General features: G+C 38.8%; 1 long non-coding RNA gene across 1 annotated transcript in view; it reads right to left on the minus strand.

The window, feature by feature from the left end:
• Positions 1 to 996: 996 nt before the first annotated feature.
• Positions 997 to 15,390, minus strand: part of LOC128914227 (uncharacterized) — a 58,366-nt gene continuing 43,972 nt past the window's right edge. Inside the window, exon 3 of the long non-coding RNA XR_008468220.1 lies at positions 997 to 1,021. This is a non-coding gene — a long non-coding RNA (uncharacterized LOC128914227). The remainder of the gene's footprint in view (positions 1,022 to 15,390) is intronic.

The following is a 15,390-nucleotide window of genomic DNA, read 5'->3' on the forward strand; positions in this document are numbered from 1 at the left end:
GAACCAAGTCAATAGTAAAGGTGATCAACACATTCTACATTCAAGCTCAAAAAACACAATTAAATTGCAACATTCAAACATAGACCACTATTACTGTAAAGGAGTCACTGCTCCAGCTGGAGTTAATATCCAGCTCATTTATATTGCTTGTCTAAATCAATGGGACAACTCAAGTTATTTAACTAGATTTCTGCTGGAAGACTACAATATATCTACATTTCCAACGTATAGGCAACTTCTAGATCTTCTCTTCCATCTTTGTAATGTGTTAGCTTTTATAATTCTGCAGTCGTAACAGTTAACACAGGATTGCCTCTGTTCAACATTATGTCTATTTTGGAAAGCATGACGCACAGTCAACTAAGCATTAAGAAGCGTATATTAGATTTGCCATTTGAACTTTCGTTTATGCCAGGATTTCAAATAAGTTTTGCAAACATTAAATAAATGCTGCAATACTGCTGAACTCCAAGTACTACACAGTATGTTTTATCTAATTTCCAGAAAGATAAACAGATACAGAAAAGGACACTTAGTCAAAGGGCACATGACATTTAGCTGTGGCTTCATTCAAGAGAACACATCTCCCAAGTGCTGCTGATGCTCGGGCACCACCTTTTCCCAATTATTACTTGAAGTTTGTTGTTGTTTTGTTGTTGTTTTTTTTTAAATACACCCCCCCCTTTTTTTAATTTAAAACCATTAAGTCCCAAACTGCCAGTTCAGTAAGACTTGGGGTGAGCTACAAACGTACCACACAAACTTTCAGTTAACTGTTGACTAGGACTCCCCTGTGATGTTAACAGAAATTGAAGCTATTTATTTACGGGCCGAGCAGTTGGTGATCAAATGGTTTGCACATTTCTCTCTGCTGTTCCAAACATATGTCCCACGCTTATCACGTTACATACTTAATTTTCTTAGTTGTTGTAACTCCCTTTTTTTTTTCCTTACCCTGTCTAGTCAACAGAGATGTCTATCACAGCAGGCTTCATAATCAGTTGCATACTCCATCCTTGTTCTGTAAAAGCATAACAAAGTCACTGTCTTAGCATAATATTAAGGTGTGAAAAAATTATCAACTGATTAATATTGCATCAGACAAAAAAATCTATTGTGAATTAATAAATCATGAAATAATTTGCTCTTTCAAAACCAATAAAATCAATAGTTCTCATGCTATTTTATACCATCATGTAGTTAAGCAAAAGAAAAATGCAGACGTTATTAAAATGTCTTATCTATGAAAATGCGGAAAGTTTCTTCTTTGTTTTTGAAAGAATGCAGTGGGTATCACGAGTTTATGAGCATTCACGCGCAAACCAGCCGAATACTTAATTTTTTGTGTTCGTGTAGCAATGTAATATTTCAAAAGAAATTGAATTTAATCGGATGCAGTAGAAGTTACTCAATAGCTGATAAATGGATGTACTGTAAAATGTAATGTCACCTAGTTAAAACAGAAAAGAGAGAGAAGATGCTAATTCTGCTGATGAAGATATTGTTTTTCCCCTCTTGTGCCCTATTCATTATGCAAGGCTGCAGAATATGAAGTGTACTGTGTGATCCGGGCGATCTAATGATCTCCCACACCTGCTCATCTGGTACAATTTTAATTAACACTCCAAGGAGGTTTGTCAAGAGTAATCAAAAACATTGTCGCTTATAAAGCTGTGGCAAGAAATCAATAGTTTTCATCAGAAAAGGTAAGGTCTGGCATAACTGAACCATTTAATTGCTTCATTCCAATAAACAAAAACTGCACGTTTTAATGACTTGATTTTGGAGATCAATATCTAACCACATATTGCATTAAACAGCAACATGTGGTGGGATATTCACAGTCATTTCAATTCAGAATGAAGCATTCCTCTTTTTTTATTTCATCTCAAATGGCAATAGGTTGCTGAGCCTATGCAGTGCTATGATTTATATCAAATGAGTGACCTCTAGGGCCGTAAGACTAGAACGGGTGACTAGTTCTCAATGGTAAGCTACTGGCACTTGACAAAGTGCCTGAAGCAGAATGAATTTACTTCTCTTTTCCTCAATCATCAACAGGCTCTGCCCTGACCCCCATACTGACTCCTATAACAAGATCTCCTGTCTCTGACTGAAAAATTTACTGTCATGTCTACTTTTCATTGAGCTCAAGTGAGTACTTCTGTCACCTTCAGTGAACTGAGTCTGTAAAAGATTTAACTAAACACCAGCCACAGTTTAAAAACTAAGCAAGAACAACTCATATAAAAAATACTACTTTTAAGCACTTCTGTTTCTTAAAAGTCCAGGAGCTATGCCTTTTTATTATGGTTTTGCTTCTTTAAGTGTTCATCATTAAACTGTTAAAAGCTACTGTTCCACAATGAAATGAAGGAGACACTTGCAGTATAATGCAGGTACCACAACATTAGTAAAACCTAGTGGTACTGGAACCCTCCTCCTGGACACAAATGCAGCCAAAGTTGCTGGTGAACCATGAAAGATTCAACAATGCGAAATTTTACATATAAAGAGACGTAACTATAAATCACACAGCCACTTGAATTCATTATCTGATTTGTATACAGTGTACAGCATCACCACGCTCAAAATACGTCTATATACAGTAATGATACTAACAATTTTTTTTTGCCATGCAATGATTTTTAATTTTAAAGCAATGCTTGTAAAACCGTTTTCTACACTCTTTCAATAATAGCAGTTAGCACAGAATATATGATACCTAGCTACACATAAAAGCATGCATGGTATATCTTAATGATTTTAACCAATATTTCACTAATATTTTAACTTTATAAAGTAATAAAAACTAATACTGCAAGAACCTTTTCCATCAACAATAAGGCAATTAAAAGAATGACACTTGATGGTTTATTCCAACATCTCACTAAAGCCTTACACAAAATTTTCACTCCCTCTTTAATTTTCAATTCTTCTGCCCTCCCTGCTTCACAGCTTCTGGCTATTGGCTTTTACAATCTGTCCCTAGAGAGCCAGGAGTTATTACCCCTGTCGATGGAAGAGAAAGGGATGTTATTCCCCTGTCACCCACTCCGGCTCCAGCAGATTCCTAGCTCTGATCTATAGCCTTCATTGGAGAAAAGCGTCTGACATGCTGTTAGTTCTCAACCCTGTCAGATCCATCTACCCATGCTACTGGCATTACTTACTGAAGTCAGAGTCACAGGAGTCAGACCAAAAATTTGAGAAGCAAACACTATATCCGCTTCTATTTGAGTAAATATAAGAGAGAAGCATCTACTGCAAAGAGCGCAGGTTTTCAGAAGGCACTATGTGCCATGTACGCTTTGAATCTGGGCTTAGAAACAGACAAAGTAGTATCTGAAATTATTCACGTGTACAATAGAAATACTGCATAATCTAGGTGGCATCAGGTAAGCCCAAAGGATACAGAACAGTTAACAAAATGGACTTTAAGCAAATTTAATAACTCCTTCAATACTGTTTTAACAAACTATCACTTAATGTTTTAGTGCTTCCTTTTAATTGACACGCACGTGGCTGCTACATAAAATGGGCACCTTCGATGGCAAGCGAGAGGCAGCCTGAGACAGTTATGACTCGCTTTACCTGTATGTTGCCTGTCGTCCCACAATACAAATCTATACATCCAAATTTTGCATGCATTATTTTACAGGACTTCATCAGTAAATTAATTTAATTATAAAGGATCCATAAGGGGACTGTGAAGATGGCCGGATTAGTTCATCTTATACTCCACACTCAGCAAAATGAACTGATCTCCCCACACACACACACACTGACCAAATAGCGTAGGGCTTGGCTCTGATCTCCACCAGCTCCTCTGGCCAGATACTCCTTGCATCAAGCTAGAGCCAAAACCATCGTGCTTGGTGTCACTGTCAAAAGCAAGGGGTGATGCTTCATCCCAATACACTCAGCTTTTCCTCAACACCATCAGCATTAGCAATACAGGCAAAACTGGGAAGAAGTGGAAGTCCTGCTATAGTAGCACTTGACCCCTCTTCAGGCAGATGGGTGCCATCATACCCCTCTCTTCACCAAGCTCTTGTGAGCAGAGCTTCTCATGTACCCATTTGCTGTATCCTTGCCTTCCCCACCCCACCTCCATACTTTCTTTCTGTCAAGAAGGCCATGGGAAGAACAGATGTTTCCCCTTTACAATTTTTACAGAGCAAACTCCCCCTTTCCAAACTTCATCATAAGCAAGGCGCTTGAACGGGGAAGGTGCTGACATTTCCACTTCCTTTCTCTCCCTGTACTCAACAAGAAGTAGGAGCAAGTGAGCTATTACTAAAGGACATAAGGGACCGAAGTCAAAGCAGTGACTGCAGATGGTGTAGGATGAGAGCTACTGGACATTGCCCAGGTGGCCAAGAAGGCCAGTAGCATCCTGGCTTGTACTAGAAATAGTGTGGCCAGCAGGACTATGGAAGCCATTGTCCCCCTGTACTAAGCACTGGTGATGCCCCACCTCGAATACTGTGTTCAGTTTTGAGGCCCTCACTACAAGAAAGGCATTGAGGTGCTGGAGCGTGTCCAGAGAAGGGCAATGAAGCAGGTGAAGGGTCTAGAGAACAAGTCTTATGAGAAGCAGCCGAAGGAACTGGGACTGTTTAGCCTGGAGAAAAGGAGGCTGAGGCGAGACCTTATCACTCTCTACAACTACCTGAAAGGAGGTTGTAGAGAGGTGGGGGTCAGTCTCTTCTCCCAAGTAACAGGCGATAGGACAAGAGGAAATGGCCTTAAGTTGTGCCAGGGGAGGTTTCAATCGGATATTAGGAAAATTTCTTCATCAAAAGCGTTGTCAAGAATTCGAATAGGCTGCCCAGGGAAGTGGTTGAGTCACCAACCCAGGAGGTGTTTCAAGGATGTGTAGATGTGGTGCTCAGGGACCACAATGCCTCTGGAGACATTCCAAACCCGCCTGGATGCGTTCCTGTGCAACCTGCTCTAGGTGGCCCTGCTCTGGCAGGGGGGTTGGACTAGATGATCTCCAGAGGTCCCTTCCAACCCTACCATTCTATGATTCTGTGACATGGTTTAAGTGTTGGACTTGGCGGTGTTAGGTTTATGGTTGGACTCAATGATCTTAAAGGTCTTTTCCAACCTAAATGATTCTATGATTTACTTTTCCAGGTCAGAATTGGTTTTAACCAGAGAAATCACCACATTATCCTTAGGAAATCAGGAACTTTAGCAAATATTCTATAAAGTTACAGATAACAGCTAGAACATAGACAGACTTCAAGACTCATGGTAGGCAAAGGAGTGTCCCTGCAAAGGGGAACAGCAGATAGCAGAATCAGATTTTGATCTTGAATGAGCTTCTAATGGAATATAAATAATAAAAAGTCTTCACTTTTGGTGTCCCTCAAAACTCAAACACGTGCTGCCTACAAGTGCTCATTCAATGTTAAGAAATCAGCTCTTAATCCTGACAGATCAGCTCTTGCCTGTTTTTTTTAAAAGTTTCCACACCCGTTCTGATCCCAATTCTCCAGCAGAAACAGCAGTGCCTACAACTACACAGGATGCTTTGCCCCACTGAGAAACAAGAACAGCCTGAAATCTCACAAGACAGACCAGTAAAGTTTTCCAGATAACAAATGTTTGGGGCGTTTTTATACAACCGTAAGCACCTTTTTCACTTTTCTGAGGCATAAAAGCGATAACCTTAATTGGTTTATCTGCCAAAGCCAGCAAACAACATCTTAAAATGATTTAAATAGGCAGAACAGGAGTTTTAAAGCCCAAGCAAATGGGATCTTACTAAGAAGGAAAGGGGGGGGAGACAGGGGCAAAAACAGTATTACTTAAGATATTCTATGTGAGCATATATTAGGTTATCCTTTATATCCTTTATAGCGTGAGGAGAAATGAGAAATTATTTAGTGCATTTAACCAAGAAAAATAAAGAAATTAGAAATTATGGAGGAGAAATGCTGCTCTTTTTCCTTAGGGGCACTGAAGCCTGTCAGAAAGGATACAGACTGCTTTCTCACGGGAATTTCACTCAAATTCATGTATTTTATCCTCCTAAAACTGAGTAACTTTTTTCTCATTGTAAGAGATTATAACTGTAAGATATTATCACTAAATGCCTGCCTCAAATGGCATGATGAGAAGACATTTAGCACAGGGACTATCTGGGCAGTTATGACTATACGTGTGTATTTTTGCACATGCAAATGTATTTTTAGCAGATTTTTACACTCCTTATCGAGAAAACATTCTGTATAGAAAACTGTGTTATATGAATACATGAAAATTATAATATACAAAAGTGAAAATAACCAGCTTAATTTTCCACAAACATCCTATGAAACCATTTTTGGTCGGAGTTACTTTTAATACACAATATTCTAGTATTCGCACCTTCACTAGCCCATAAAATTTAAGACAAATGCAAAACGAATAGGCAGATTTAAAAAGTAAATGAAGCACCAGGTAGGCAGGCAATACAAATGCTAGAAGGTAACACAGCTTTTCAAAAATTGCACTAGGATTTGCTATATTTGTTACTTCCTGAATGTATAAAAACATATATGGTCTAAGAAGGAAGCTATCACGTGTTGTCCAATTTGAGAATTTCAATTTCAACTCATAATAACTTTGTATTTCTTCTTAAAGCCCCAACTCTTCAAATGAAGCAATTCGAAGAAGTGCTTTGGCATTTCTTGAGTGAAAGCTGATACACGACATTTCTACCCTTCATAGGAGTGTGCCCACATTGCAAAAAGGGGGGCTGGAGGGCATCTAGCCTAATCATGATTCAAAAATAATTAACACGTGGTGAAACTCTCCTGTGAACAAGAGTCAACATATTTTTCACACCCTTTAGCAGTCCACGTAAACTAGCGGGGACTCCACTTACTACAGGATAATACTAACAACTACTGGAGAGGAAAATGTTCTACCATAAATAACAACAACAAAGCTCATCCTACTTTGAATTCTAAACAAGCAAGCAGATACTGCTAGTATACCACTGAGGCATTTAGAACCAAAACACGACTTTTGCTTTGGTTTTGTTTGTATTTTTTAATTTGTATTCAGTCTAAATAGATGGCATTATAACAGCAGTAAGGAGATGCCAAGCATGAGGAATAAACATTGAAAAGGCTCTTAGTTTCATGTATAAATCCCCCCAAACCTTGGAAAAACAACATGAAATGCATTTTAAATCATTGGGAAGGTGTCCCAGCACTGCAGACCTCCAGTAAGCTTATTAAACATTCTCTGTTCTATTAATTGATTCCTTAGTATCAATTCACAATAATCTTTAAAAAAAAAAAAAGTTGGAGTTTAAATTATTCCTAAGTGTGAATTATTATTCATAAGAACCCTTGAGTGTCACCTTCACTTTCCAATAACAAGTTACAAAGGGGTAAAATTTTATGTTCAAGTTCTTGAATTGCACTGATAAGCCACTACTTAGAACAATAAACCAGATTCTCCTCTGTTGAACTAATAAAACCTTTTTTTCCTTTTTCTTTTTTATTTAAATGCCATATAGTCCTTTTGGTCTAACTGCCATGGGGCGTGCAACAGCAGAAAAGAAGATGCCCCTGAGGGGACAGAGGAAATAAAACAACAGGAAATAAACATAGCCGGAAAATGAAGAAAAAACTTTTGGACAACAGCAGACAAGGCAAAGGACAACAGTCACGTCCAATAGACATGTCCAGGACAATAGATAAGGAAGTTGGAAAGAATCAGACAGGTTTTGGTGTATCTTGAGGTGCAGATAAGAAAGCAAGATTTTGTGTAGGCTTGGGTAGGACTGCAGAGAAAAGAAAGGAGTCAAAATTGGAAGAAATTATACCAGTTAAGAAAACTAGTTACAAGACAGGCATTTTATTGCAGGAATTTAAACAAACAGTATACACAGGAAGAACCAACATCATTTGTCTACCAAGATGAACGAGGAAAGGCTCAAGAGTAAAGCTCAATACTTTAGCAATCAGGATTGAGAATGGTGATGTTAACAGCCAGTGATTGGGGCTGAGCTGAAGGTAACCAGATATTCAGAAGAAGAAAGGAAAAAGCCAGAGAGATGTGAAAAGATTTCAGTGGGAATTTCGATGTCACCAACATGAAAATACTGTTCGATGATTTAAATGCAGAAGCCAGTCACAAAGAAAATACAGAAAGAAGGTATGAGAATTTGGAAGAATTACTGCAGAAAAGAGTGAACAGGAATCTAGTAACAGTGAAAATGAAGGAAAATGTGTGAAGAACAATGGAAAAGCATTGACTGAACTCTGAAGCCCAAGAATGAAAGTTTAAAAGGAGGGAGAATACTCCTTGTACAAAAAGAAGCAACAGACCAGGCAAATTTTGTCTTGAAGAATCAGTGACCTTATTCAGGGAAAATCTGATTGTGGTGAAGAGAGAAAGACTCTGACTATTCACCATGCAAAAATTAGCAAGAAAAGAATCAAAACCAACTACAGAAGTGGCATGTTTATGTTTGAAAGGTGTAGGAAGGAAATGGGAAAATTATCTGGAAACATTCATGAGGTCAAGAGATTTTATTTATTCTTTTGGACAATGCCAAGTGTACTTGAAAGTGCATGGAAGTTCCCATCCATGAATTTTATTGTCCCTGTAAATCCCCTCCTATATCAATTCAGCATAACACTGGAAAGAACAAAATTCTCCAAAACACAAAATCTCTCTCCCTCTGAACACTAAAACTTCAGCCACTCCATGGCAGGATACAAGGCAAACTCAAACTATAATATTGAAACGGCTGTAGAGCTCTAAATTTCTTCCATCTAGACAGTTTTCTTCCATCTGAGCTTAATTATCATTATTTCTAGGGTTTCCCTCCTCATTTTAGTTCTTCATCATAGCTATAACATCTTTTGCACATTCCATGTTATAAACACATTACATCTCAAAATGACAATTTCAGGCCTAATTGGTTAAATTCAACTACTCTAAACACCTAACAAATTATATTTCTCTCTGCTCTGCAGTCACATGGTGGAGTGTACTCGAGAAGATGATCCTAACCAACACCAGCTGTGCCATTAACATTACAGCTCCAGCCATTCACACAATCTTTAAAGAACTGACAATTTAAATCCCTTTTATGAGAATATCAAGGTCATAAAATTCAAATCTCATATTCTAAATCCATTCCTCATCAGCCTTTGCAAGTCACCAAAAAAAAAAAAAAAAAAAATCACATGATCATGGCTGGAATTAAAATTAGTCCTTTTCCTTTAATCCAGCAATAACCACCATATGCTGCATTATCCTAGAAGCAACAAAGAATGGATGCATCTCCATCTCAGCAACACGTCAAACTAACCCAAGTGTTTCTTTTCACATAATTTTTTCATTTAAAGAAAAAAAATACACAAAAATGTCATTAATAGGTGGCAAATTTTGTTTCTTTGATGTACACTTGCTGGGAACCTTACTTGTCCTCGGAGAGTACCAAATAAAATTATTTCTATCTTTTCCAGGTGCATCAAAGCAGAGAAGCTGGTAACAAAAACTCTCAGCTTGTTCTGTGAGCATCACAAAAGACACTGGTTTCAAATATATCCTCCTTGTTCGAGACCATGGGAAGAGTTTCTCCTGAGTGCAGAAGCACATACCATTGCAGAAACAGCTGAAGGAATTGTTACCATGGTGGGTGGATGTGAGATGGAAGAGAGAGAGATGGAAGGGGTGGGAAGGTGGAAATTGGACTTAACCTATTATATTTGATATTCAAGAGAATATGCAGTGGAACTCAGGACAGATTACTCACTCAGAAACTGGAAGAAGGAAGGAAAACCATTTCTGGGGAAAGAAATCTGCCAAATACCAACAGGGCTGGGGGGTCTCAAAATGAAGCATGTCAGACAGTGGCAGGCAAGAGCTCACAAGGACTGCCCCGTCTGTCACAACCACCAATGTGCCTATGGTGAACATAAATTTTACTGGGGGTGTGCATCACTCCTGGATCCTATGTGCCTTCAGACAACTCCATCCTGTTCTGCAATCTGGAGGCACAAAACCCCACTAGCGGTTTCACTGCATTTCAGCTCCTCAGTAACTATCAGAACAAGGTGGGTAATCTCACATGAAACATATGGCCCTTTAAAAGAAATGGGGCCTTCGTTCCTCTTGAGAAATGTTTATTACTCTCACATTACAAGGTCTCTGCAATATTACTACATAGAAGCATAAAACCTGAGTGGTAACTATTCTAATCAATGTAAACCTCTTCTAATGCTGCAACTTCTGCAGACAGTGCTACTTTAGAAATACTTTTTATATTTGTTATTTTGGAACACAGGAGATGGGAGAAGTTAAATTATTCCTTACAGTATGATTATTTTGAACAAATTATAAAATGGCCTATCATTTTTATTACTTCTTGGCCAGGCAAATAATGTTTAGTACTTTACTTATATTTTCCCAGCAAGAAAAAAATTAGTATAGGGTGAAGGTTAAATTCAACTTGTATGCCCATGTGAAGAGATATTACTATTGTCTTATAAAGAAGATACATAATTAAGGCTGTGAACTGCATGATCAGTTCCATCGTTAGCAGAAGGGATTTCTGAAATCTATATTGATTTTTGACTGCGAATCTGCATTAGTCTAATCCTCATATACCGGCACTAAGAATCCACGGAGAATTGATTTTTTCCCTTTCGTTCACAAAAATCTCACAGCTGAAATTTTTGCGAGAAAACTAATGACAGGCCCAGGTGTTTTCCAACAATATGTATGTAAAAAAGTACAAGCTGTAGGAGAGCTTTCTGCTGCAGAACCCGATTTGAATATATTCACACCTCTTCAGGGCAAATCGTGTTTTATTTTACACTACTTTAAAGGAGATATGAATATTATCCAGTATAAATGTGTAGCAAACATTACATATGGCATGCTACTAAAGATATAAAAAAAAAGAAGGGAGGGGAGAAACATAAAATATTAATGGATCAAGTTCTGCTTTTAACTATACTGATATAAATACCTTACAACTAGGTTAGCCCAATACAGAAACTCTTTTTATATCTTTAGATTGTTTAGGTACAAGCAAGAGTGCTCACAGTTGTTTGTCACATATCAGTGCTGAGTGCAATGTATCATTGAATCAAATGTAATTCTGACAAAACATACAGCTGGAAAAAATGGGACTTTCTTTCAAATAAAATTATGATCATTAGTCTACCTTGTCCAGCTCTCAGAAAACATAAAATCTAAATTACACAGATTAAACACATCACTGTATTTGAGAGCAAAATTACCTGAGTCCCTAGAACGCAGTTTTGGTAAGAAAGGCCACTGTTCAAAGCTCTGGGCTCAAGTCTCAGATAACTTCACCGAATTCCAAATTTTCCAGAAGACCTTTGCTTCCGCACAGCCTTCCTGTGGCTCAAAACCCACAGCGTGACGCAAAGCCCATTGAACTAAGGGGAGATATTTAGATATTTTTCCACTACCTTGAATGGAATTTGGTTCTGGGCCCCCGCACTTCTCCAGTGTGTGGAGGACACAGCCGGTGGGTAGCACCTTGCCCTGCTCAAACTCAGCAGGCTCCTGCCCCTCCACCCCAGGTAACTCCTGTGGCAGCACCTCCAGTCCTATACAAATCAGCACAACAATTAGCTCATAAAATACGCGTCCACAGCCAACCACTAAAAGAAGCACGATGCACCAAATGCGCAAAAAGCAAATACTTTAAAAAACAGTTTCTCTTTCAGCAATTAGGTTCTCTCTTGAAAAATACTGGCAACCTCAAAATGGCAATGAAAACTGCCCTTTGACTAAAATAGAAGCCATAAAGAATCATAATGCTGACTTCCTAACAGCAACCTTCGCACCACACTCAGAGTTTGAAATTAGTGTCTTAGAAGTTGGCATTTTTTACTTGAAAAAAATTGCTTTGGACCCAAAATTTTCAATTTAGAATTTGAATGCCTGTCGCAGTACATGTGCACTCCTCTTCTCCCTCACCCCCCCCTTTTTTTTTTTCTTTTTGGTTTGTTTTTATTTTGTTTTTAATAAACAGAGCTGACCTGTAACTACAGAGAACCCAACACATCTGTTAAAAGGTTGACAAAGAAGGGAAGTCAGATGCTGTGACAGAAATGCATTTTACGGTTCCTTGAGGAATCTAACTCCAAGAGCCAGCATGTGTTATTAAAAACAAACTACTTGCGGTAAAAATCTATTTCTGGGGATTGTTTACTGAAATGAAATGTTTATTCGCTAAGGCAGTATTTAAAGCTCCACAGATAAGTGCAAACTGTTCCTGAAAAGATACATGATGTAGTAAAGTGCAAAAGGGAAGTGGTGACAATATTAGCTTTGCACCAATTCATTTACAGTAATTTCAGGTTTCATATTCGTAAATTAAAGGAAATTTCCAATAACAGTGAAAGAAGGCTTGCTGTGTTTGCTGTAGTATAATTTTTAACACTTCCAACTTCCTCACAGAAGGTTCAAGATTATTTTCAGGATTATTTTATAACTGAGGCTGCACAGAGCAAAGCATGACATTGAAAAATAGACTTAATTATTCCTACAAAAAGATTCTTGGCGTAGGTCCACTTCATATCAGCTTAAAATACCCTACGCTGTTCTATTGGCAGGATCATATGTTTACAGGCCCTGGATTACAGGAGTAACCACACCTCCAGGCTAATTTAAAACAATTTCTGTTAAATAGAAACAGTAGGCCCTGGTTTCTTAAACTTGAAAGGGGAGGAGGGGAGGAAAGCGGCACAGGATACAAGAGGAGATGTTCCTATTATAACTCTCACTTCATCGGAATACTACACAATAAAGGACAAAGGACCCATTTTAATCCTAGGTGATGCAGCAAGAATTAATTCATGTAACAAAGCTTTTCTTTTTTTTATGTTGACAAAGTATATAAAAATAGACTTTGATTTGTTAGGGAAAAGCGTCTCAGCACACATACTCCTCCCAACGTATTCACAGCAGCTCCTGCAAGTTATTAATTTGTCACAGGATATTTTCTCCCTCTGACTAGGTACACTCCAGCAGCAAAAAAGTATTCTCAGGATGACTGCAAACCCTTTTCCAGAATGAATGCGTACTTATGTGACTTAATAGTCTCTTTTGCAATTTTTCTGAGAAATACTCTTTTGGATGCATTTATAAGGAGGAACAATTGAAAAAAAAAATCAGGAGGAATTCTTGGGTTTTAATCACTAAAAATTAACATGATCCAGACAAATCTTCACCAGTATCCAGTTTTGAATCCAAGTCTGAATTATCACCTGGCCCATAGACACAAAGATTTTCAGCCACATATTAAACACAACCCAACACAAACAGCGAAGTGGTGTAGCCGCCTGAGCACAGCGCTGCACCCGAGTTAACATCACCTGGTTCCCAGCAGGCTGAGATGCTGGAAGCGTGCTGCTATTTAGTACAGTGGGACAATTCTCAGCACTCAGACGACTCAGGTCATTCCCACATCACTGCCAGGAACACTAGAGCCTGAAAAGCACAAACTGCCAAGGTACTCATCTCTAGTAGCTGAGGTGGGTATTTTTGCTTCCCTCCTATGGGATACCTCAAATTACAGGAATACAGCTCTGGACAATGTACCACCGGCACAGTATATAGACCACAGGCCTTCACGTCCATATTCTTATTAGAAAATTCAAAAAAATTGAGTTATTCCCGAGTGTGAAAGTCTAAAATAAAGAGTTCCCTTTGTCTAGTGGGCTGCTTTTTCCTCCCCTCTTTTTTTTTTCCCTTCTTTTTTTAATAACCCTTATTGACCATTGCACTACTGACTAATATCTTCTGCATCAGAAGGAAAAGTGCTGAGGATGTTTGTCAGCCATATTGTCATGAAAGTCAAAAGCAGATATGTAAGAGAAGAAAGATTATCACATTAGACATAGAAGAAGAAAGATTAACCTACAAGAGCCGTAGAAGCAGAAAGATGAGCAAAAAAGTGGGGGATGCAATGGCTCCAGGGGATTGGTAATGGGTTAGACTGCCTTTCTCCTCTAGATCACTGGCTCACATCCAGCCCACATCAGTAGTGACTGAGTGTCATTACCACCTGATGGATTTTGGGTGACCTCTGCAAAAATGAATTGATGGTTTCAGTCCATCTGAATAAATGTTCCCATCATAACAGGTACACCACTGTCTCGGCAGAAGGAAGGGAGCAGACATGGACAAGAAAATGTACCTCTGTTTCCTACAAAGCAGTTTAATGCACAAGGAAGACCACTTACTAGAAACACCACAGAGATTTATTTAATACTTCCGTAGCTAGAGGATTGTGCTTCTTTTTTGAAGCTTTAGTGTTCCACATCCCTCCGTGTTCCCCATGCATTTGTCCTGGATTCTCACAGGAAAAAGGCTGCCCCCAATCAAGTCAGTGCAGGAGAACTGAAAGTCTCTTAAAGGACTCTTAAGGAATTTGAAACTATATTACATCCCATACAAAGGCACAGTAAGATAATACAGCTTTAAATGTGCCTCTGAAAGAGTGCTGTTTAAAAGTTGTGTAATAGTAACTTGACTGAACTAAGAATTAAAAACACGTTTTCCCTGTAATTGCAAAAGACAACTCAAGTGAACGCTCTCTCCAGTCTAAGTTTCAAGACGCCTTCATTGTCCCAAGGCATTGCATGTGCATGCATAATTAATTAACAGATTTTTCAGGGGATGTGGTTGGGATGACTGGAAAACAGCTGAAACTCCCTGGTCCCTTCAGGCAGGGGTTTAGCAGGTTCCTCCTCCCAGGCAAGCAGCAGCCCAAACGGTTTCCAGCATGATATTTGGGATGCTGTAGCTGCTTCATACTGAGTCCTTCAGGGGAGTTCCCAAGAGGGTCCAGGGAGAAGGAGCAGCTCTTGAGGAACACAAAGCACAAGCACGGCTCAACTCCTGGAGCTAAATGGCACCTTTTCCCCCAAACGTAACAGGTGATCTGAAGCTTGGTAAAGGTGGGGATGCGGGTTCAACATGAACATCACATTTGTCCATATTTGAAGAGCAAGACACACAGTGGAATGACAGATGTCATCTCTACATGACATACTCCAGCAACCAAGCTGCTGGGGGTCTACCAGCTCTCAACAGCACAGCATTTTTAAATATGTGAACAGATTACAGGTTACTATGTCATGAATATGAGATTGTATTACTGTCTCTCCAAATGCTCTAATACCTACAAGGAAATTATGTCAATTTAAAAAATTAAACAGTATATCAAATTAAGCAAATACTAGAGGTTGCTGCCCAGCTTGCTAAAGCTACAGGAAGAAACTAGAGCAAACTCAACGATAAAGGACAGCTGATATGGCAAGCAGAATGTCAAAGCATTTTTTCAGACAGACCTACGTTCATCTTGCTGTAGCACTACTTTAC

Source organism: Rissa tridactyla, chromosome 8 (genome assembly GCF_028500815.1).
Source record: "Rissa tridactyla isolate bRisTri1 chromosome 8, bRisTri1.patW.cur.20221130, whole genome shotgun sequence".
In the NCBI taxonomy this organism is placed as follows: domain Eukaryota; kingdom Metazoa; phylum Chordata; class Aves; order Charadriiformes; family Laridae; genus Rissa; species Rissa tridactyla.